Below are 25,513 nucleotides of genomic sequence, written 5' to 3'. Positions count from 1 at the left end.
ATTGGTAAAAGAAGGATTTCATGTATGGCCAGGCTATTGAAAGAATTTTCTGAATCTTTTTTGTTGAAGGACATTAATAAATATGCAGACTCTAAATCCATTTTCTATACATTTTATTCACATAGACATAATTCATATTCAAGGATAGACAGAGTTTTTATTTCCAATAACTTAGCTGATTCTTTAATTAATGCAAATGTGATTACATGTCCCCTTTCTGACCATAATTCCATAACTTTTGATATATATATATATATATATATATATATATATATATATATATATATATATATATCTTCATTCAATTTCTAATGTCCAGATAAATATCAATAAGTTAAATGATTTTAATGCCTTCATTTCTACAGAAGTTCATAACTTTATAGAACTTAACACTATTAATGATACATCTGAAATTGTCATTTGGAATGCAATGAAGTCTTATTTATATGGTACAATAATTGATTGGTACAAAAAGAAAAGAATTACATGGGATAAAGAATTAAAAGAGATACAATCTAATCTTAATAAATTGAATCTTGATCTTTCAAAAAACAAAGAAGACAAAGCTAAAAAATGAAATGGATTCTTTAAATAAGAAGTATCTTGAGATATTAAATCATAAAACTATGATTAGTTCAGAGAAATTCAAATGTATTACTTTTTCAACAAATCCTAGATCCATGAATATTCTAGCTAACAAAACTAAAAGATTAAATAAATCCAATCACATTAATGAACTTTATTCACCACAAAAAAAAAAGAAAATGGTCTCTAGTCTACATAATATATTAAAGGAATTTAGAGAATTTATTTTCAAACTAAATCAATCCATTGAGTTAATAAACCCTAAAAAAGATATGCAGACACTTTCTAATAAAAATTCAACAAAAGAATTAATAAAAGAGCAAGTTAAATTATTAGATAGTTAAATTATTTTTAAAGATATTCAATTGCAAATTAACAAACTTAAACAAACCTTCGGGCAATGATGGCATTATTCCAGAAATATACAAAATTTTACCTATTAAAGCTCTCACAATTTTACATTCTGTTTTCAACATAGTACAAAATAAAAATTTTATCCCACCATCGTGAAAATATATCTTTATTACTCCTATTCTAAAACAAGACAAAGACCCCACTAAATGTAATTCATATAGACCTATTTCCTTATTCAATACGGACTACAAAATGTTTATGTCTATATATGCAAATAGGCTTAAAAATCTTCTTCTTAGCTTAGTAGAAGTGGACCAAACAGGCTTCATAATTAATAGAACTTCTTATGATAACATTAACAGAATAATAACCTTAATTGAATCAGTAAAGATCTTAAACAATAATCTAACTATAGTTAGCTTAGATCTAAATTGTGCTTTTGATACAATCAATTGGGAATATTTATTTATTCTTTTGGGGGAACTTAATTTTTCAAAAAAAATTATAAATCTTATTATTCAATTATACAGCGATTGTCAAGCATATATTAAAATGGGTCCCAACATCTCTCAGTTCATACCAATTGTAAAAGGCACTAAACAAGGCTGCCCATTGTCTCCCCTTTTATTCACTTTAATCATGGAACCCTGGCAAATTTGATAAGGGACAACAGTAACATTAAATGATATGAAGTGGGTTTTAATGAAACATCAAAAATACAAATGTTTGCAGATGATATATTGATTACATTGGGTGGTAAGAATCCATCTTTGCTAAACTTATTTAATGTCATGGATGTAGTCTTCTTTTGGCGTTTCCCGGTAAGGGGTCGCCACAGCGGAACTCCGGTCTGCTAATAATTGGTAGTTGATTTTTATGTGCTGAGTTACCAACCCTGATGTACAACCTTCATCGAAGGTAAACCCATTCAAGCATGTCTCCATGCAGAAGACACTCTAGCTGAGAATCGAACCGAACAGCATGTCATGGATAATTTTCAAAAAATCTCAGGACTTAAATTCAATCATAATAAAACACAAATACTTTTAGTTGGTCCAAAAATTCAATATACAAGATAATTAAAAAAAATAGCGCAATCTCAGCAAATAACATATTTAGGCATAGTTATTACTAACAACATAAAAGACAGTCTAAAACTGAATTTCAATAAAAGTATTGCAACCATAGACAATTTAATAAAGAGGTGGTCAAAAAGAAGATTCTCGATGGATGAGAAATTGTCAGTTATAACGATGGTATTACTCCCTGAAAATTGTATTCATAATTCAGTCTATATCTATACCCCCTTCATATTCAATAATCAAAAAGTTCAATACAATGATTAAAAAATTCCTTTGGCATCCAATTAAATCTAGAATTGCGTTATCATACCATATGTATAGCTGGGATAACCGAGGTATTGCATTACCTAGTCTAGAATTTATTCAATCTCTTCAGTAATTAAATCAATTTGTCATCTTATGGACAGAAACTATTCAGAAAAATGGAAAGAATATATTTTAATTTTATCTCAAATTCCAATAAATAGTAGTGATACCTATATGTTAAATTTAATAAATAACACATTTATTTGGAGATTGAAAGAATTTTTCACTTGCTATCATACCCAAACATTTAAATCTAACTACATATCTCTAATCTTAAGATCCTTTAAAAAAATTATCCTTAAATATAAAATATATGAAAGCTGGATATTCCTTATTTTCCCCAAAGCTTATACACAAGGGATCATTCTGACTACAGATTACCATAAAATGTCACTATTCAAAGAAAAGCACCTGATAGCTTGGCATCAAATGATGAACAATCACTAGATAAAATCAGTTAATACCCTTATAGAAGAGAATAATCTTGATTCAATGTTATGGCTAGATTTACAAGAAGCTAAGAAATACAAGGATAAACTTGATCTAATCCCCTCTACAACTAAGACTTTAATTCCTAAACGTATACAGTATTTAATTGTTTTCACTCTTCAGAACAATTCAATGAAAATTAATCTTTCGCACATATATATAGAACAATAAAATCAGATTTGGATATATACACAGATAATTATTGGAATTTTTTCTCTATCATTAATAATTGTTATTCTTCAGATAAAGATAAATAAAATATTCTTCAATCAGCTGGTAAAACTACATCTTCACTCAAATGGAGAATATTTACTTGGAGATTTTTAAATAGATCATTTCTCACACCATATAATATTAATAAGATAACTAAAGATAGTGTTTGATGTTGGAGATGTAAAAAGGTTGTAAACGCAGAATGGACAAATATATTTTATGATCGTTTACTTTTAAAGAACTTTTGGGAAGACATTAATAATTTCCTACAGGCAATCCTTACTGATCATTTTTCACTTAACAAATCATTAGTTTTATTTAACACCCCAAATCCAAAGTGTACAAAACCAAGTAAATATTCAATCTGGTCTGTTTTTTTCCATTGCCAGGAAAGAAATCACAAAAAAATGGAAATCTTCACATATCCCCTCTTTTCAAAACTTTAAAGATCTTCTCAAGGATGTTTCTAAGCTTGAATTGTTGACAATCAAATCTAGATCTTCAAGGAATACAACAATATACAAATATTGGAAGAGAATACATGAATTATTAGTAAACCAGTAAGTTAAATGTAAAATCAAACTTTATTTTTTAGCTTAACAGCAACATCTGATGCTTGTACAGTGAACATTTTTGGATATAGTTTATGTTATCTTTGTTCTTTATATCATTGCTCTCTTTTTTTATCTAATGTACCTTAAAATTTATTCAATTATTTTATAATAGTTGTTTACTTCAGCATTGATTTCAATAAAATCTTATAAAAAAGACACAGGAACCCAGATATGCAGAGGTATTCACCAGGATCCTACCAAAAGACCAGAGACCTTCTAAGTGCAAACAGCCCACACTTACTGGCATATGAGCCAAGTCCACTACTACACATAACAACACAAACATCAGTGTATCAGCAATTAAGCCCCAATGGCAAAACACCTTAAAACCTAATGCCCTAGTCATAGGTAACTTAACAGTGAGACACACAGATGTCTGTCTTGCCAGACTGGACATTGAGAATGCCACAGTCAGCTGCCTGTCAGGTGCCAGGATCCATCAAATCACGCATGCACTCAGGTCACTCAGCAACAATTATCGTTGTGACTCTGTCATAGTACATGTTGGAGTGGATAACTTGAAACATTCCTCTCTCAACTATATGAAGAGAGACATGATTAAACTCTCAGATTATGTGTCTCAGGCAGGTATGCCCCTAGCCTTAAGTAGCATTCTACCTTTATCTAGGATGAAGCCACAATACAGACAAAAACTGATTGATTTAAACAATTGGCTTAGCTTCTGGTGTCACTCCAAAGGGGATCCAGTATCGATCAGCCTGGGAAGACATCGTCAACAGACTATGATGCTTTGCCATGAATGGCCTTCACTTGTCTCCTCAAGGCTTGTGGATACTCGCAAAGATGCTTGCCACTGCCATAGTGCCTTTTTTAGACTATGTCAAAATAACAAAACTTCCAAATTAAAAAGTCCAATAGAAACAAATTCAAGGTCATGCTGCTTAATGTTAGGAGCCTAAACAGTAAACTGCACTCTCTGGAAAAACTCCTCACCTAGGAAAGTGCTTATGCCTGTGCAGTCATGGAAAATTGGTTCAAGGTCACAGAGAACACCACTGCCATACAAGACAGCAATGCCTTTCACATGTTCAAATCACAGAATGAGAAAGAAAGAACCAAAGGTGGAGGTGTATCCATCTTCATTAAATGCAAGAACACCTCAAAACTGGCGAAACAGTATGACTTTCTTGAGCTAATCCAGGTCAAAATAACTGTAGGTAAAATACGCTACCACATCATAGCTAGCTACAGGTCTCCCACCATGAACCAGGAGACTCACACCACCTACCTGGACTTGCTAGAGTCACTCAATATACAGCCCAACACCTTGGTCATGGGAGAAATCAACTACTCATCCATCAATTGGGTGAATTACACAAACTCAAACACAACTGATCTGAAGTTCCTGGACTTTGTTAATTCAAATTCCCTAGAACAGTTATTCTGGACCCCCACAAGGGGACCAAATTTCCTAGACTTAATTCTCACCAACATGGGGGGCCGCTGCATTATCCCTGGTGTGTTGTCCTCCCTGGTTAAGTTAGACCATAAATCTGTCTCATTTGAAGTAAAGATCAGACTTGACATCCCCACAGTAGCAAAAAAAAAAAAAAAAAAACCTCAAAAATTTCTTGAAAGCAAACTATAACCTTCTAAGTGATGATATAAAAGGCTTCACAGCCCACAATGACTCTTATGCACAGGTGTACACAAACGCACTATAAAGCCACTTAAACAAATGTATTGACTCTGGCTGTACCTGTCAAGACTAAAACCAGGTCCTCTTGAATAAACAAGCCACTCTGGTGGACTGCAAGTATAAATAAGTTATATAACAAAAGAAAGAAACTGATGTATAAGAACAAGTGAGAACTTACTCAGCAGAGGAAAAATACCTTCCACAGCTTAAACAAACAAATTGGAAACCTTGTTAAGTACACTAAAGCTAATTATGAGACTAAACTAGCATCCCTAGCTGAAGATAATAATAAAGCATTCTTTAGCTACATCCAAAGCCTAAAAGGGAATTCCAAACTTTGTGTTGAATTTATAGTGGATGGCACCACTCACATTGAACCTGAAGAAATTGCCAACCTGCTAGCTGACAGATTTGGTGATAACTTTACCCCCGTGTCCCCATCAGCTAAACCCCATAGCATTCCTAACACCAGTCCTCTACTGAGTATCTCCAAAGAACAGGTTAAACAAGCAGTCTCCAAGGCCAAAAATGTGGCCTCTGTTGGATGAGACCACATCCCAGGCTACTTACTTTATCTAAAACAAGACCAAGCAGAACCATTTAGCACTTTCTTTAACCACAGCCCAAGTACTGGCTTTGTGCTGACAGACTGAAGCACAGCAACAGTAATCCCCTTGCACAAAGGATGGGGGGGGGTCCATCGACTGACTCTGGGAACAAAAGACCAGTTAGCCTGACTACCCTTATCTCCAAGGTCATGGAAAGAATCAGCATGGACCTTATCAACCAGAACATACGCAACATCAAAACGATTGACCTGACCCAATTTGGTTTTATCAAGGGTAGATCTTGTTTATTAAACCTGGTGGACTTCTTTGAGAATGTTACCAAAGCCCTGGATGAGGGGAAAGTACATACCACCTATCTTGATTTAGTTAAGGTATTTGACAGAATTCCCCACTCAGGGACCATTAAGAAACATTCATAGTTGGGGATTAACCCATACATCACTAGATGGGTTGCCAATTGGCTCACAATAGAATTCACACTGTCAAAGTTGGGGAGTGCACGTCCACCAGTAGACCAAGTTACTAGTTGTGCACTACAAGAATTGGTACTGGGGCCTCTTTTATTTGGAATCTATTTCTTGGAATTCCAGGCAAAAGTGATGGCCTGTGGCTTACCAAGTTGCAGATGACTGTAAACTGGGTGCAATCCTAGAGTCTCCCCATGATGTTAACATATTACAGAAGGGACTGACACAGACAGACGATTGGTGCCAAAGCCACAGACTACATCTAAGCACAAAAAATGCCTCAGTATCCCCTTTGGAAAAGATGTAGCACCTGCTAATTATGATGTAGATAGCACCCTCTAAATGTAAACCCAGTGGTTTAAGACATGGAAACACAGGTTGATAGCAATCTTAACTTCAATCATCATGTGTCCTTAATGATAAAGAAAGCCTTCTGCTTGAGCATCTCATAAATAAGGGCATCATATCCAAGACCACAGAAGTTATAACCCCGCTGTAATCGACCCTTATCAGACCACTAATTGAGTACAATGCTCCCTTCTGTATGTACCTCACCAGATGCCTACTGCAGCTGGAGAGACCACAGAAGTTTCTAACCAAGAGAATCTAGGGCCTCCAAAATGTGACTTACATGGAATGACTGAAAGCCCTTTTACTGCACTCTGTGTAAAACAGGCTGCTGAGAAGTGACCTGTGCCTAGCCTACAGAGCAGTCAGTGATCCTGCCCTAATGGAAATGCTGCACATCAACAAATCAAATGGGACAAGAGTCACTCACTTCAGTAATTTCAACCTAGCCTGTGGCATTAACAAAACATGTGAGATAGACATATATATCTCCCAGAGGCTGCCACTCCTCTGGACTAAGCTCCCACTTCAAGTGAAGCAGAGATCCTCAATGACCAAATTTAAGTGCAACCCTGACAATTGGATAGGCAACCGTAAATTCACCCTGGGGGTGGCTCCCATGTCCCTCATGGACAGTGGCAATTGGTGCTTATCATAGATACACTCTGCTAACAATGACCAACTAACTACAGTCAATTAGGGGGAATGATGTTTTTTTGCAAGGATAGGCTTGTAAAGGCCCTAGGGCTAACTGCCTAATAACCTGCTATGATCCTATGAACCTATGAACACATCCCCTTCTGCCTTGAACTCAGTATTGCACATTTACTATAATCATGCTATAGGTTGGTTATATCTCACCTTGCTTGAATGTTGCATTTCTTATTTTTAACAAATTCAAAATAAAATAAAATAAATATTAACTGCACTTTTTGGCTGTTATCACACTCATTACTATTATATTCCATAAACACTAGATACTGTATAGTCCATAAAAGACAAAGTCAGTCTTCTGAAATCAAAGAAGGAACTGTTCAGAGAGTATATAGCCTACAAGACTTTTTAGAATGCCTACTCAGTGTTATTAAATTGTGAAAAACTGCAACCTATCACGTATGACTTTTTTCCTTATTCAACTAAAACCACTCATGTCAGCTGTAGCTAAATTTTTAAAAACTTGCAGAATTATATGATATAAGATTTCATAGAGCCATTGATTTTAATAGATCTGTAGAGTTTGCAGGGTAAAATCAGTCCATGAACCATAGTCATCGTGCAAATATCCACCCTCATATTGCAACTTCTGTCTCCAGGAAGACAAAACAGGTGAGGCCCAGGATGAATTTGTGATTGCCAATGCAATCATCAAGGTTTGCTTTAAAAGAAGTAAGGGTATCACCCTGTTTGATATGAAACAGATGATTATTACAGAGCTGGATGAAGCATAGGATAATAAAGCTACCCTTCTAACATGTCATTCATTTGTTGATGGAGATCCAAGTCATTAATTTGAGTTTTTGAGGAGTCATTTGTTTTATGGAAGTGTAGAGGAGATCAGGACAGGTTGAGTCTTTAACAACATTGAATGCTAAAAGTAAATCACAACATACAAGGCTATAAAAGACAAGCGTATACTGATAGACCTACACGTTTGTCTTTGTAGCTCAACATCTTTCATTGAGTTAGTAAGTCTTGTGATCCTTATTGTTATACAAAAGATTTATGCCAATTTGTTAGCAGCTTCTGGGGTCTTTGTAGGGGAAGAAGAGGATGCTGTTACATCTATTTTCTCCCAGCTCTGATTGTCATTTAGCTCTATTCCAAATTTGCTAGAACAATAAAATCTTTCAGTGTGTAGGGGTTCGCTGAAATTGATAACAAGACTTGATAGGTTCCCATGTTGCAATGAAGAAAAGCCAATATTATGGAAACTCTGACTCTTTTTCCTTACTGTGATATGTTACTGTAGTATGAAAGTCAAAAGTAGTGAAACGTACTGACATCTATCTTTTGAAGATTGTATCATATGAGGTTCAAAGGATATGTGCACTACATGATTTGGACATTTTGGCTCATATCATGTCACACTTCAAAACCCAATACATTGTTTGAGCTTCATTCAGGGATAAGGAGTTTTAGGCTACTAAATGTTTTGGGCCTTATCTTTAATGACATTTGATGGACTTATAAATGTAACCACCAATTTCTGATGTGCATCGTTCTTGCTGCATTCACTCTATTGCACATGATGCAACTGATTGCTGCTGCACTTTTTTATGTTTTCTTATTATGGGTGACATTCATAACTAAATATTTAATAGCAGACATTTTCATAAGTCTCTCTTATTGATGTATACTGTGTAACAGAATTGGTGATAGGACAGTGGAATTTGTATATGTACCACTGCAGGTACAGTACTGTTGAAAGGTCAGTGAAATTTTTAAATGCACCTGTGATTGTGAAGTATAGGAGACAGGCCAGTGGAATTTATAAATGTACCAATACAGGTACTGCAATGTAGTGTACATTGGCTAAGGGGATTTTTCTTAGGTATGAGCAATGAAACAATGCACAGCATACCATAATGCAAATTAAAATTTTGTTCTGTCATAGAAACTTACTCCAACTTTTTGGTTGGAGAAACACCATAGTATAATATCAGATATGCAGATGATGTGATTCCAGAGACTCACTGAGCTCACACATCATATGTATGGCATGTTTTTCTTCATGAGTGGGGTGGTTGCAACAAAAGGCTACAACACAACTCTAGGAAATCTTTCACTGTCTGATACGTCTTCACTGCAGCTACACTGTGCATCTGATTTAATACAGAGCCGGACCTATTGATTTTGAGGACTCTTGCAAACTTCAGATTGAGGGCCCCTCAAAAAGGCTATTCCCACATCCACAAAAAAAGTCAAGCATCATTATGCATGGCACATCCATGTCTTTTTACAGTCTACATAAGCAGCCTTTCAATTTGTGAATGGCAAATGCACAGACTATGTTTAGATGCAACAGTGTTATCTCAACTGTCCAGATTTTAGAGGGACTTCATTTATTTGTTTTTAAACTTTTGCTGCACACCTGCTAAAACTGGACATTATTTTGAGAAGCTAGAAGTTAATAGTACCAGCATTTAAAAGGTGTTCCTAATTTGGGACCTTCGCTTTAATATTTTTTCTTTGTCCATAACTAAAAATGTACAAGTTGAGTAGATGACCATTCACCTACAATAATATTTTCCGTTACAATTAAATATTCCACATGGCTGTTATTTAGATACAAATTACATTGTCACATATGCCATTGCAGTCCTAAACCCATGAAGACAGCACCGAGGAAACCCATGATATTAGCTTCCAACTAGGAGAAATCATTACACAATACTTGTATCACAAGTGCTCACTCCTACAATTTTGAAAGTCATCTGCTGCACACAGTATAATGTGACAGCTAAATACAAAGGTTTTTGTAGGGGTTCCCTGCTCGTCTGCAATTCCACATGAAGCACAAGTCCCATACACCTCCTGAATGTATGTGTACCAGATCCAAAGCTGCTTAGCATTGGGGAAGGAACAATGTATCCAAAACAGTTTACTGCAATCTCAGGCTATGGCTTGTTTCACTCTTGAAAAAACAACCAAATGACTTTGAAGATTTCATAGATCAATGATACATGGGCAACTACTATACTATTTTACATTAAACTGTTTAGTATGCCCAAATGCAGGTAGCAGTAGGGAACTTTTGAGATTCAGTATGTTATGATCCTTTTGGTTTTCAGAGCTGCATGATTTGGGATTGTGAAGTTGGCATTGCCAGTTTCGATGTAGGTAGCGACAGACTTCTGATATATATATATATATATATATATATATATATATATATATATATGTGTGTGTGTGTGTGTGTGTGTGTGTATACACACACACACACACACACACACAGACTTACACACTTTGACCTTTAATAATTAGCTCTTGCAAAGTATTTCAAAACAGCCACTAAAAACATTTATTTGAAAGATCTAGCACAGTCCATTTAACAATGAACACTTCATTAAAATTACAGCACTGAAATACTACAGAGCATAACAGGACCGCCACATCTTTACTTTGCTGCAAGTTGGCTGATTGGCTTTTCACTAGCTAGCTGACTTTATACGGTCAGACATAACAGTGAATAGCTCTCCCTCAGATGTGGTTGGTGACATAAATGAACCTCTGTGAAATGCTGGACATAAGTGTGACTTTTATGGTGATTCAGTGAAACTGGGATTTTTATACAAGTCACTGATAGAGGGGCTGTTGGTCATCATAATGTGTATGCACAGGTGTGTACATGGGTGTGTATATGCCTGCAATTCAGGCAAATGTGCATTTTCTACCTTGTCTTCAGCTGATATAACTGTTTTTTATAGCTTGTGTGTTGCTTAACTCAAGGTTCCCTTAATTTGACCTGTTAATAACAGCCTGCATTTAAATTGAAACCTGTGTGCTGAGAGACAGCCTTACAAGACTATCTGCAAATATATAAAGGTGAGTATATTTTTCTGTATTATTCTGTATTATAGAGCTAAATTGTTGCTTAGATATCTGTTGTCTTACTGTTCTGCAAATATACAGAGATCAGTATATATTTTTTGGTTTTATAATTTGCACTGTGATTCCTCACATCTCTATTGAAACTGTCTTCCCCACCCCCCTCCCTGTTCTTGGTTGTAGTTTAAATTTGGTGGCTTTTGCAGTGCCCACCCCACTGTAGATTTGATCTAGGACACTCCCCCAGTCCCATCTCTTTACCGCATTCTACCTAATAAACCCTTTCTGCACTTGCTTTTAGTCCTTTTTTAATTTAATTACATTTTTTCTAACTGTGTGTGGACTAATATTGCTGAATACTCAAGTGTGCCAGCTTGCACTGCATGTGAATTGTTTTTACTACTGTTTTTGCTACTTTTCTGAAAAAAAAAAAAAAAAAAAATGAAATAAGACAAGAAATGAATCTGCCCAAATCATATTTAGTTATATTGAGACAGATTAAGGAACTTTCCATAAGTTACTTTAAGGATTTCAAATGTAAAGATGAGGATTTAACAAAATGTTCAAACTTGTGGCAAACTCTTCAACAAGATGTTAAATTTATAGCAGCTACAAATAAATTAATAAAAGATTTCAAATTTCAGAATAAAGTTCTTTTGTCAAACTACTGGAAAGTAAAAATGCCACTGATAGAAGAAAACCAAATACTAAAAGCAATTAACTTAACAACAAAATCAATTTCTCTTCAAAAGTTGATGTATACTCAGCTTATGATATTTAATAATGCTTATTATACACACCTTAGCTTGCATAAATTCAATTCTAAAAAATCTCCAAACTGTCCATACTGCAAAGATCAATCTGCAGACCTTCTCCATATGTTCTGAAGCTGCAAATGTATTTATAAACTTTGGAACTCTTTAAGAATACAACTTCAAAAGATGGGTTATCAAAGTTCGATACTTTCATGGGAATTTATGATTTTACACATTCCTCCAAAACATTTTTCTAGATCCCAAATGACTATATTTATTAATATTTTTTGTTAATGAAACTATATATAGTTACAAACTGGTTAAATCCATCTCAAACTTCATGGGATAACTTTAAGATTCTAGCAATAAGACATATATTAGCCCACAAATTACTCCTTAATAATCACAATAAAAATATCAATAATTCGAAAATTTGGGAACAAAGTTTTAATATTATATTGGCGTAATACATTGAACCCAAACTTACCCTGAGACATATATACATTATAAGAGAAATTTATTAATAAGTAAAATTTTTAGATAGTTGATCTATTTTTAATTCTCTTCATATGTTTTTCTATAATTTGTTGTTACAGTTGGAAGCATTCATGTAAATATTGTATATATGTTGTTGTGTTATTATTAGAAACATTAATTGGAACTTATCGATATTTTTGTTTTGTTTAAGTTTGTATGGAAAATGGTAAAACAATAAAGATTTATTATTGAAAAGAAAATGTACACCTGTTTCCTACCTTTCCTGCAATTAGTGTTCCAGATATAGATTTGCTGTATCCAGGACTGTTTGTAAGCTTCTGAGCCCCCCCCCCCCAAGCCTTTCTGTGTTGGAGGGAAGCCATCTAGCTTATCAGTGGGAGTGGTAAGCATTAGGTAACCTGTCTACCACATAAGGAGTGGTTCTGGCCCAAAATTTGTAGTTATTGGCCATTTGGGCAGTCTTCCATCTCTCTCAACTTTCTGATTTGAAGGCCTGCATTTGCACTTGTTTCTGTCCTGTAACTCCTGGGCCCATCTCATTTGCTCACTCAAAAAAAAAAAATATCTGCTTTTACTGTATTTGTGTTTCTTCCTACTTTATTTTGCTTTTGTGTCATCTTAAAAGTACTCAATTGTATTTATTACTGCTTGGTGTAACTCATTCTAAGCCTTTTAGTTTAAGCACTTGGGCTTCAGACCAGTTGTTTTGCATTAGTAAGGTTTGTGGCCTGCACTGTGGTGGCAGGACAGGTAGATTACAACCTTCTAAGTTGGGAACTGCTGATTGAGGGCTCAGTGTCTATTATTCTAAAAGTGTATTAGTTCTGGTTTAAGCACTTGGGTTTCAGGCCAGTTATTTTACATTAAGAAGGTTCGTGGTCTGCACTCTTGTGGGAGGAGAGGCTGGACTCTGCCCTTCTGAGCTGGGAATTTCTGGTTAAAGGCTTATAGTGCCTGCATATTTGAACTGTTTCTTACTGAAATTGGTACACCTTGTTTGCTGTAGCATAGACTAGATCCAGGCCTGCTGAATCTAGCTTTGTTTGTATGCTTGTTGTTTGTTTGCTTGTTATTTCTCTGAAATGCTAATTCCACCTAAAACACAGCTTTTCAGCGCTTCTGTTGATCCCTAGTGATATCTGCATTGCTTACTGTACTTATTTCCTTGTTTCACTTGAAAGAAAGTTACTGTTTGTTGTTTTTACATTTAAGTTACCTGTAACACATTGCATTTAAGTTACCTGGCACTTGCTCACTAAAGCAATTATATAAGTCAGCACTAAAAAATTAAAAGCACTACACCCTCACAAACTCCCCTTGAGTACCTTATTCCCCATTGGCCCTTTTTTCAATTATAAAGGAATTCCCAATACTATTCTAGCATGTCCAAAGGTCAGTTGTCAATCTCCTCTCCGGTCCAGCTGGTGAATCTGGGACTCTTGAGGCAATGTTACAACTGCCTCATGTACACAAACAACCCTCTCCTCCTCCCAACAAATTCCAACACATGTGAGAGATGCAACCATATAGCCAAACTGGAGGCTAAGCTCTCTCAACTCAGTACTGGCGTAACTAGTCAGGAGGAGAAGGAAACCACACTCACTACAATTCCAGTCTCACATAGACCTACCACGACAGCAAACCAAACACATAAACACACAAAAACATACTCGGAGGCTCTAAATAAAAATCTGCCTAAGCAGCAGAGACCTCCAAAGCAGACACTCAAGCAACCGCTACCCCAAAACAAAACACGTGCAACACATAGCACACAAAGCCAGTGTGCCGAACAGTCACAGCCCTTAAGGCTAAACAACACACCTGATACACTTGTAATAGGTGACTCTATCATCAGGCACACTGACGTCCCGCTCACCAGGCTGAACAAGGAGAAGGTCACGGTGAGCTGCCTGTCGGGCGCTAGAATCCCCACTTAACACAAGCACTCAGGCCACTCCAAGGCAAGTACAAATATGACTCAGTCATTGTCCATGCTGTTGTGAATGACCTGAGACGTACCTCCCTGGACTACACGAAAAGAGACATAGAGGAGCTCTCTGAGCATGTAGCCCAGGCCGGTATGACCCTGACCATGAGTAGCATCTTACCCTCAACAAGAATGATTCCACAATATGAAGACAAGATGATAAATTTCAACAATTGGCTTAAGTATTGGTGTCATTCAAAGGGGATCCAATGCCTGTCAGCATGGGATGACATGCGCGACAAGCCACGATGCTTCGCTAGGGATGGCTTGCACCTGTCACCCCTGGACTTTTGGATATTGGCAAAGGCACTTGCTACCCTCATAGTGCCTTTTTCCACCTAAAAGGTGGTCCACACTGCCTACCTGGACCTCGCAAAAGCCTTCGATACAATACCCCACTCGGGCATTATAGATAAGCTCACCAGCTTAAATATAAACCCCTATGTCACTAGATGGGTTGCAACTGGCACAAAAGACAATCCCACCTCCATAGGTATCACAAGGGATAAGAAACTAAGAGTAATGCTACTCAACGTCAGAAGTCTAAACCTCAAGATGAATGCACACGAAACTCTCCTTAGCATGGAGAACATCGATATCTGTGCAGTAACAGAAACCTGGTTCAAGGCTCCTGAGAGCACCCCAGCACTACCAGGTTATACCTCATACCATGCTTTTTATCCCCAAAACTTGGACTGAACCACAAAAGGAGGGGGAGTATCAATATTCGTCAAAGATACCCACACCTCCAGGTTGGTGGCACAGCACGAAGCATCAGAGACTATCCATGTGCAACTAACAGTGGGTAAAACTGCCTTCCAGTTTATAGCCTGCTACAGACCACCCTCCCAAACCCAGGAACCCCACTCAGCCTTCCTGAGAAAACTGGAAAATATGATGGTCTCTCCAAACACCATTATATTGGGCAACTTCAACTACCCAAACAAACTGGGAGCATTACTCTAGCTCCAACACCCTAGCCCAAAGGTTCCTAGAATTTATAAACTCAAATGCTATGGAACAACTTGTTACCACTCCCACAAGAGGGGAAAACATACTGGACCTGATCGTCACCAACATGGGGACTCTATGCTCCAGACCAGAAGTGTATCCCTCACTGGTAAGATCAGACCATAAACTAATCTCACTGGCTATTCACATCCCGTCCCCACCCCCTGCCCAGAAAACCACAGTGAAAAACTTCTCTAAAGCAAACTTCACACTCCTCAAAACTGAGGTGGAATCCTTCAAAGCCCCCGGGCCTGTGGAAAATACGGCCCAGACCGCAGAATCCTTTATAAATGCATTCTATGAACACTTTCAGGAATGCATGGATCATGCAATCCCAAATAAAACCAAGACCCAATCTTCCAAAGGCAGACATCCTGTCTGGTGGACCTCAGCCATAAACAAACTATACAATAGAAGGAGGAAGCTACTACATGATAGAGCAAAATCCCAAAAAGGGAAGGCATCTCTGATCAGTATTAGCAAAAAACTACGGGCAGTCATAAAAATCGTCTAAGGCCAGCTTTGAGAGAAAAATTGCACAGGACACTAAGGATAATCACAAGGCTTTCTTTACTTATGTTAGGAACCTGGGTGGGAATTCCCAGATATGCTCAGAATTAGTCCAAAATGACAAAAAATACACCAAACCCACAGACATTGCCAACATCCTAGCTGACAGGTTCAGCGCAAACAACCACGTGGCCAAAGTGGTTAGAAAAACATTTTATATAGCCCACCTAATCATGAAGGGATTCACATCTAGATCGTTACTCATCCCTCATCAGGCCCATAATTGAGTACAATGCCCCTTTTGGGATTTACCTTATCAGACACCTGTAGCAACTGGAAAGACCCCAAAAGTACCTCACCAAGAGGATCAAAGGGCTCAAACAGATGCCATATGCTGCCCGGTTAAAGAAACTCCAGCTCTACTCAGTGGCATACCGCCTGCTCAGAGGCGATCTGTGCCTGATGTATAAAGCCATGTCCAACCCGGAATTAATGGACATGCTGCACCTCAGAAAATCCAAATCCCATCGAGCTACGCGCTCGAGAGACTTCAACCTCAGCACTGAAATAAATAGGACATGCTGGAGGGACAGATTCATAACCCAGAGGCTCCCTTCACTCTGGAATAAAATCCCAGTCCAGGTTAGGCAGAGTCCCTCATTGACTCTCTTCAAGAGAAATCTTGATGAGTGGATGGGAGATCGTAGGTTTACCCCGGGTATCACTTCTGTGTCACTGTTAGACAGAAGCACAGTATACTAACCTTGAGAAAGGGCATAGCAAAATTAATTTAAAATGGGTTATACTCTGGCTAGGCTTATAAATTCCCTAGGGCAGATAGCCTAGTATGAACCTATGAACCTATGAAATAGGGATCTCAGTATTTAGTCTAGTCAGAGTTTGCTAATGATGAATTGTGTGTGTGTGTGTGTGTGTGTGTGTGTGTGTGTGTGTGTGTGTGTGTGTGTGTGTGTGTGTGTGTGTGTGTGTGTGCGTGTTTTTTTTTATTTATTAAGTATTCCACAACCAGTCTGATATTGGGATTTAGGGCCAAATCTTTCTGGGCAGGCTGCCTATCAATGAAGATCCAAATGCAGTTGTAAAAAATTATTGCATACATAAAAACTTATGTAAATGAGGGACTGAAAATATATTTAAAATCATATATTTGGATTTAAACTGGTGTCAAACAGTTTTAAAGACTTTGCTGATATCAGTGACTCATGACTCCATAGCTGTAATTTTAATACTTTTTACACTGGTCTGATATTATACGCCATCTGTTTTGAAAAATTCTCAGATAATGTTTCTGCTTAAAAATTTATTAATGCATTGAAGTTAAATTAAATAAGGGTTTTGTAAAGCAGCAACTGACTCGGTTAAGTTTGTTCAAATTATTTTCTCTTGGTACTTAGCAGATCACTTGTGGTAGTGTATGTGATTGTATAATTTTCCCTCATATTTTGCATAAAAGTAGGATTAAATACATTCTTGTGAGGAAATTCATGAATGAATAGAAATTTCCAAACAAATAAAAAATAAACACTAAGCCAAGTACTTTATTTCTCTTTGCACAGCATTATCAGCGTGTCTGTTAATGAAACAAGGCATACCATTTCTCTCATTTAATTTCCTTAAATCCACTTGAAGTTGTTAGTACTTAGTTGCCTTCTGGATAAGCCATTCTGTTTTCCCACTACTAGTTCACCTTTAGCTCACCACTGGTATGCATCTGCTGTACTTAATCTAATACAGCATCATCATAGTAGGTACTTATCCAAAGGTTAAAACCTATGCTACTTTTTTATACTGAATAAAAGATTGCTTTTCCTCAGAGACAATGCTTTGAAATACTACAGCCTCAGATTTAGTGTATGGGTTCATTCACATGTTGTAGTTCTCCAGCTCTGAGCATCACACTATAGTCATCATACTTTTAGTATACACCATATTAAATAATAATGTCCAAAAGATTTCAAGCATTCTGAAACAGCAACTATATGGAGGAAATAATGTAAGAATTGATAAGGAAAAGACAGTGACGTCTGGTGACTTCAAATCAAAGGGGGGCTGCAGGAGACAGCTGAATGGATGGCAGTCAATGGAAAGGGGTTTGGCCTACTAGAATGGGTGGAGCTATGCTCAAAAACACAAAAACTGGACTTTAATTAAATAAGCTTCCCTGGGTGCCAAATCGTCATTATGACAGTCCATTCAAGACAAAATGAAGTGGAGAAGAAAAAAAAAATATTTTAATGCATTGGCTGCATGACAGCTTACTTAATATCTAGATGGAAACAAAAGGTTGTGAGGCATGAAAAAATAAATTACTTTTTAAATACATTGCTGGAATGCCACTCATAATGAAGTATAAAAACACAAGTAGTACTCAGCTCAAACCACTCCACTTCTCCTTGCACTGCAGTTATAATTATAATTTATATTCAGCTTTATAAAAGTAACATGCAGCCAGCAACATGCATTTTCTGAATAATAACACCCATAAATCAACAGTATAAAAAATATGACAGAAAATCAGAACATTCTTCAAAATCAAGGACAGATGAAAAGCCATGACTGTACTTGTGTCTACCTTGGATGGGAGGATACTCTGTCTGCACACTTACACTGCATAACTGCTCCTTGCCTTGCTTGGACACATCCAATGTCACTACATGGGGGAGTGGGGTACAACAAGTATGTCACAGTTTGAAACTCTCTGACCGCGGTGATGGCCCTGACAAATTTGTCATACTCTCCACTTCAGAGCAAAAAATCTGGACAAAGCTATAAATAAAAGTGGGACAAAGGCCCAAAAATAAGGACAATTTTTAAATATTGCTCTTACAAACTTAGAAAGTTAATAGAATAGCAGGTTTTGCATTAGTATGACTTTTCTGAAGGGTGTGAAATCTGAAATATCAGATGTCTGTCATTATTTTCTAACTTCATTGTTTAATGACTTGCCACTAATTTGCCAGAAAACCACACTTTTATGAAAAATGGACCAAAAATGTGATGCAAAACTATGTAAAGCTCACTGAGCTCAAGTATATTATATAATATGTTATGTAAGCATAAGCAAGCCAACTGTCCCCCGAGATTTATCAATAGGCACTGAAACCCTGACTTCAGCAGTCCAAACAGATGCTCTGTGATGCTTCTTTTTTAAGCATGTGCCTCATGGCATTCTTCAGTGGGTGTGTGTGTATTTCTGATGCACCTGCATCCCCCAGTAAATGACCCTGTGGGATATCCCCACTAGCAAACATCTGATACATTTGGGAGGTGTGCCAGATATGTGACTTGTGGTAACTGCAAGGGTTGCCAGCACACACATTCAAGATGATCCCCTTGACATTACACATGATTTGGCAGTTAATAGAGTGGAAGCCCTTTCTATTTATGTAGACCCTTCCCTGTTCCCCAGGTCACAGTTGATGCCTTAATTTCTATATGTGTGCAATCTATGGCACCCAAGGACTCCAGGGTAATGTGCTACAGGGTAGAACTCTTGCATATGTCTGGCTCTAGCCTCAGGAGTACGGGGAAAATGTATGTGGTCTCTGCCTCTGGCATGTTGGAGCATAGCATTCAAGAATTAATGGAGGATCCTGGATGCTGATGCCTGTGGCACCCCAAGCATGTCCCCTGTTGGTCTCTGAAAGGTACCTGTAGCTAAGATTCTAAGTACTACACATACCTTTATCCCCACTGGGATGGATTCTCTTCAGTTTACCCTGGCTCTGAGTTGAGGACAACAGAGGTTTCATAATTCCTGTAGTGTGTCTCTATCCACCCTGTAGTGCTCTACAATTTCCACATCATGTAGGTTATGATAAGTTATCCGGGGTCTGAAAACTCGGGTCTATATTAGATAGTCGAAGTTCCGTAACTGTGAACACCTAATGGATGACGCAGTGGTGCAGTGATAGTTTTGTCATCTCACAGCAAGAGGTACTCCGGTTCAATTCTTAGCTGGGGTTCCTTTTGTGTGTAGTCTGCATGTCCTCCCTGCGTTCATGTGGGTTTCATCTGGGTATTCTGGTTTCCACCCACATTACAAAGACATGCATCATAAGCATTTTTCCCCAGGCGTCCTCTGAAAATTGGCTTCATTCCAAGTCGGACTTTCCTGGTTAAGAAATAAATAAAAATTATGTTCGAAGTTACAGAACTTCAGCTATGTAAAAAAAAAATAACTATACAATGGACATAACAATAACTTGTTGTAAGCAAGGGGGCAAGCCCCCCCTGCATCCCCACACCCTCCACTACTTAAATATGCCAACTCTGAGATCACACCACATTGAAGCGAATGGAAACCTCGGCTTATGGAGATTTCCATTCAAACGATCATACATTTACAAATTTGAACTTCTGGTCTCGACCATATGTAGTTCGAACTTGTAAAAGTTTAACTACATGATAGGAACCTGAAAACTCTTCTTCTTGGCTTTGGTATATTAGCAGTAGCAGTAGCATAAACTTTAGCCAGCTGTTGCACATACACATGAATTAAAAACATATCAATGTCTGATGATAGCATAAGATGCATCACCTTGCTATATTCCTAAAATATTACTACAAAGTCCTGTAAACAGTTTAAAAATGTTCCTCAAATACCAGCATGTAGCAAGAATCATACCAAGGTCCAACAGACACGTTATGGATTCCATGTCATTCTCTTAGTAACAAATAATGTGAAAAGGGAAAACAACCTCGGTCAACTGGAAGATTGTATCACTGTTATCAGTGTGATCTCAGGCTAAGTTTCAGATAACTGATATTCATCTATTAAAGGATGTCATCCCTGTAACACTGTAAGGTAGCAATGTCAGACATGCACCTCTCACAGAAGGAGACTTATAAACCACAGTAGGTGAAAAGGAGCTCAGTCAAGACCTTTTTAACCATTTTATCACTGGTGAGAGGTCAACAAACACTGCCACTACATGCAATGATTTCTATTTCACCAGGTGGAAGGCATTCACTGCCCATGTTAAGTCCTTTGCCTAGATCTAAAGTGCAGACAGACAGGGATCCAATAGACATCATGAGTTATAGAATATGATGTAGCTGTGATTGAATATATCATATTCTCTATAAGTTACTCAAATATAGCAGGTTACAACTAAGATAGAAATTTTCTAAGTTCGCGTATTTATTTATTCGTTAACCAGGAAAGTCTGACTTGGAATGTACTACAATATGATCAGTATATTTTTTCTTAATAAATAGAGAACTGAGGGTCTGGTTTAAACAAGTTGGAAAATCCCTTCTCTCGGTAAATGAAGAACAACTTAATATATCAACTGATTAAGAGATTCAGTGCAAATATTTCATTAATCAACAGGGTATTTGTAATGTTGTATATTTTAAATAAAACAAGCCATTTAATCAAAATATATGCATTCTCACTTCTGCTGAAAGTAAGGTGTCAGAAGAATTGCAATGTTTGTATCCAGTTCTGCATGCCCGCAAGATCTAATGCTAGCAAAATGCATTTTAATTTGAAGTATTAGTTTTAATTTCTGCAGACAGTTAAAGTTCAAAACATAAACACATTAATATTTTTGACCTAAGACTTTCAAGCTGAATAGTTCCACTTTAATCTTAATATAGTAGTAGCATGCCTCACAGCATTTAATCATAATATTCCTGATTCATTAGTTATACTCAGCTGTACAGGTTAAGCTAATAATTATGATCCCTACCAGAAATGGTAAGAGCAAAGTCTAAAAAATAACCACTGACTAAGTCCTATCATCCTTAACAACAATGAGGTCATAGCAGGTCCAGTAGATATTACAAGTGACTTGCACTCTAGGTTTGCAATTCAGTCCAGATCAAAACTGTACTCAGTGCCAAGAGCTTAAGAAAAGGTGGGCCATGGGAATGTTAGCAATCTAATGCAATCTTTTAACTTGAAACTCCTACACTACCTCCCATTAACTAACGTTGCTTACAACTACTTCACCAAGTGTCTACAAGGTATTATGATTACCAGTTACAGTCTTCAGAGCAGCATTTTTTTTGTGTGTTATCTATAGCACTGTGTGATGCCTCTCAACCATACAAATTTTAAGGATTACCATGGCATAAGCTTTGGGTGCAAATTTCCTCTGTCACTTCTGCTAAGTTATAAGTAAATACACAATGTTTAGTATATTGTAGTGTATAGACACTAACATGAAAAAACTCCATTTCTGCTCAACCAACTGTTTAATATAGACAGGGTATCCTCAAGTCAACAAGTACAACTTATGAATTCTTATTCTACTTAACTTTTTTTTTTAATCACCTTCCGTCACTAACCTGCTTATTCAGCAATCACTTCCCCTTCCTTTACTAGTTGCGCTCTTTCCATTTTATAATCCAAATCTAACAACACCAAGTCAAACTGCAAGGTGCTGCACTGCTCAAGTTTGCTCTGCTGTGTCTGATTAACGAACTCCATCAAACTCCAGATAAGTACTGCTGCTGTTTCTTGACTTGCTCTCTTTTTCCCAGCATGCAAAGTGTGAGAAGGGAGTGAGTCAAAAACTAATCAGTAGACATCCAGCTACATACGTGACTGCAGACCTGGCAGTCCAATCCCCTTCCTTTACCGTGTTACAAACTGCATAGACCACTGAGCATCTGTAGAGTGATGCCTTTACTTCTTAATCTGGACTGATTTTACTGCAGTCCAGATTTACAGAGAAACTAGTTTTTTTTTTTTTTAAACCGGGAACTCATGCAGTTTGATTTCTGGGATTTTAATAGCGAGTCAGTCAGACTTGCAGGCTGCAGTTAAGCAGCCAGTAATTTACTAAATATTTTTTTAAAATGTTATTCTTTTTTCTTTCTTCATTTCACAGCTGGGGGGGCTGCAGTCCTGCAGTCTAGTGGCATGAGCCACCACTTGGAAAAGATAGATCACTAATGGAACAATATACATGTAGAATAAGTGTGGAGTAATTAATGATTAAATATGATTGCTAAGAAGCTGTATCATTTTGCTTTAATGATAAATCACTTAATATCTATTTGGAATCTGTATATGACAACTGTAGACAGAGTACACCATGTAACATTTTGAAAAGTTCAATAAAAAGGCAATTTAAAATTTGGTGCCATCTCACAACAGTGAAATGTAGAAGAAACTGGTAGCAGACATAAATCTGAATTTATATTATTCATTTTATTTTATTTTTACATTTCTTAACTTTGTAAGTGCACTTATTCAAAGGCTGTTTTAGTGTGACCTTGGCCAAAAAGGCAGGATAGATATTCACTGTAAGTTGTTGCAATACAATAACTGAAGTTAAAAACATGACAAGCTCATTACCTCGAACTTGAAAATGTGTCAGAGTCAATACAGTAAAATAACAAAATCTAAGTAGGTTGCTAAACACATTGTTCTATGCATCATAACAGACTCGATACATTAAAATAGCAGAGAAGAACCTAAGACAGATAATTTAAGATACAGTGGATATAAAAAGTGTACACACCCCTGTTAAAACTCCAGGTTTTTGTGATACAAAAATGAGACCACAATAAATAATTTCAAAACTTTTCCCACCTTTAATGTGTTCTATAACCTGTACAATTCAACTGAAAAACAAACAAATCTGTTAGGAGAAAAATATAAAAAATAAAAAAACATACAATATGCTGGTTGCATAAGTGTGCAAATCCTTAAAATAATACTTTGTTAAAGCACCTTTTGATTTAATTACTTCATTCAGTTTTCTTGGGTAGGAGTCTATTAGCATGGCACATCTTGACTTGCCAATATTTGCCCACTCTTCTTTGCAAAAGTGCTCCAAATCTGTCAAATTGTGAGGGCATCGTTTGTGCACAGGCCTCTTCAGGTCATCCCACAGATTTTCTATTAGATTTATGTCTAAGCTCTGGCTTGGCCATTCCAAAAATTAAATTTTCTTCTTTTGAAGCCATTCTTTTGCTGATTTGGATGTATGCTTGGGGTCATTGTTGTGTTGAAAGGTGAAATTCCTCTTCATTTTCAGCTTTCTAGCAGATGCCTAAAGGTTTTGGGCCAAAAGTGTTGGCATTTGGAACTGCTCATAATTCCCTCTACCTTGACTAAAGCCCCAGTTCCATTTGAAGAAAAGCAACCCAAAAGCATGATACTGCCACCACCATGCTTCACCATGGGGATGGTATTCTTTTGGTGATGCAAAGTGTTGTTTTTGCACCAAACGTACCTTTTAGAATTGTGGCCAGAAAGTTCAACCTTGGTCTTATCAGACCATAACACATTTTCCCACATGCTTTTGGGAGACTTGATGTATTGTTTTGCAAATTTTTGTTGGGCCTGGATGTTTTTTTCTGTAAGAAAAGGCTTCTGTTTTGCAATCCTACCCCATAGTCCAGACATATGGAGAATACGGGAGATTGTTGTCACATGTAGTACACAACCAGTACTTGCCAAAAATTCCTGAAGCTCCTTTAGTGCTGCTGTAGGTCTCTTGGTAGCCTAACAAGCCACTCAATAACCTGTTAAAAAACTGGTTTGTTGATTCATCTATTTAATAATAAAATAAAATAAAATGAAATCAATAATACAATGACACAATATCTCCATACTAAGCGCTTTCACCCAGCATCATATAGGGCATCTTCAGAGTACAAATTCTTTAAAATGAAAGCCATCCTTTATATACTTTGAATAAAATAGATAATTTGATTAATTGTATAATTGTATTATTAATTGTGTAGTTAATACTAAAGCGACACTGAAATACGTCTAAGCCTCAAAACAAATGACCAATACTGTGAACAATAAATAAAACATAACAGTTGTTTTTCAATTAGTTATTTGATGAATGGTAAATAGATAGAAATGATTAAAAACATTAAAAGCATTGAAAGTAAACAGCAGTCACAAAAGTGCAAAAATCTGACAAGGTTTAAATATGGTATACACATACTTAAATATGAACTTTATAATGTGTAGTACTACTACAATACATCAACATTAGTTCTTTCTTAATGTGTTTATTATGTGAATTTATATACTTGTGAAGCAATAAATAAATAAATAAATACCAAATATTCAATTGTAAACTGTTCCAATGCTAAATATCTGTTCTAAAAAGTATTAAATTGTAAATACAATAGTAATAATAATATAGTAGTGTATAAATATGTGCTAAAATTTTAAAATATTAAAAATATAGAATATTTAATATTTAAAATTGGTTAAAATCAAGCTTAAATAAAATATGATTTTAATTTAAGTACAGTAGAAATAGAAATGTAGTCATTAATGCCTGGCAAGGTACAGGCATTCAGCCTAAGTTGCCAAAGGCATTCCTTAGCTTCCAAAATAACTTTTTTGTCACCTCCCTTCTGCACGTTGTGGGGCATTGTGTCAATAATAAAAAATAAGAATCTCTTAAAATTTGAACATTTAACACTGTGGTTGTATAAGGCACTGGTGTTTTTATGTGTTTTGATGTCTCTGACATGTTCTCCTATACATACCCTAAGCTTCCTGATTGTT

This window comes from Protopterus annectens, chromosome 3.part0 (genome assembly GCF_019279795.1).
Source record: "Protopterus annectens isolate FY-2018-M chromosome 3.part0, PAN1.0, whole genome shotgun sequence".
Lineage (NCBI taxonomy): Eukaryota > Metazoa > Chordata > Ceratodontiformes > Protopteridae > Protopterus > Protopterus annectens.
The sequence above is the reverse complement of the archived record's forward strand: the minus strand, read 5'-3'. Positions refer to the sequence as shown.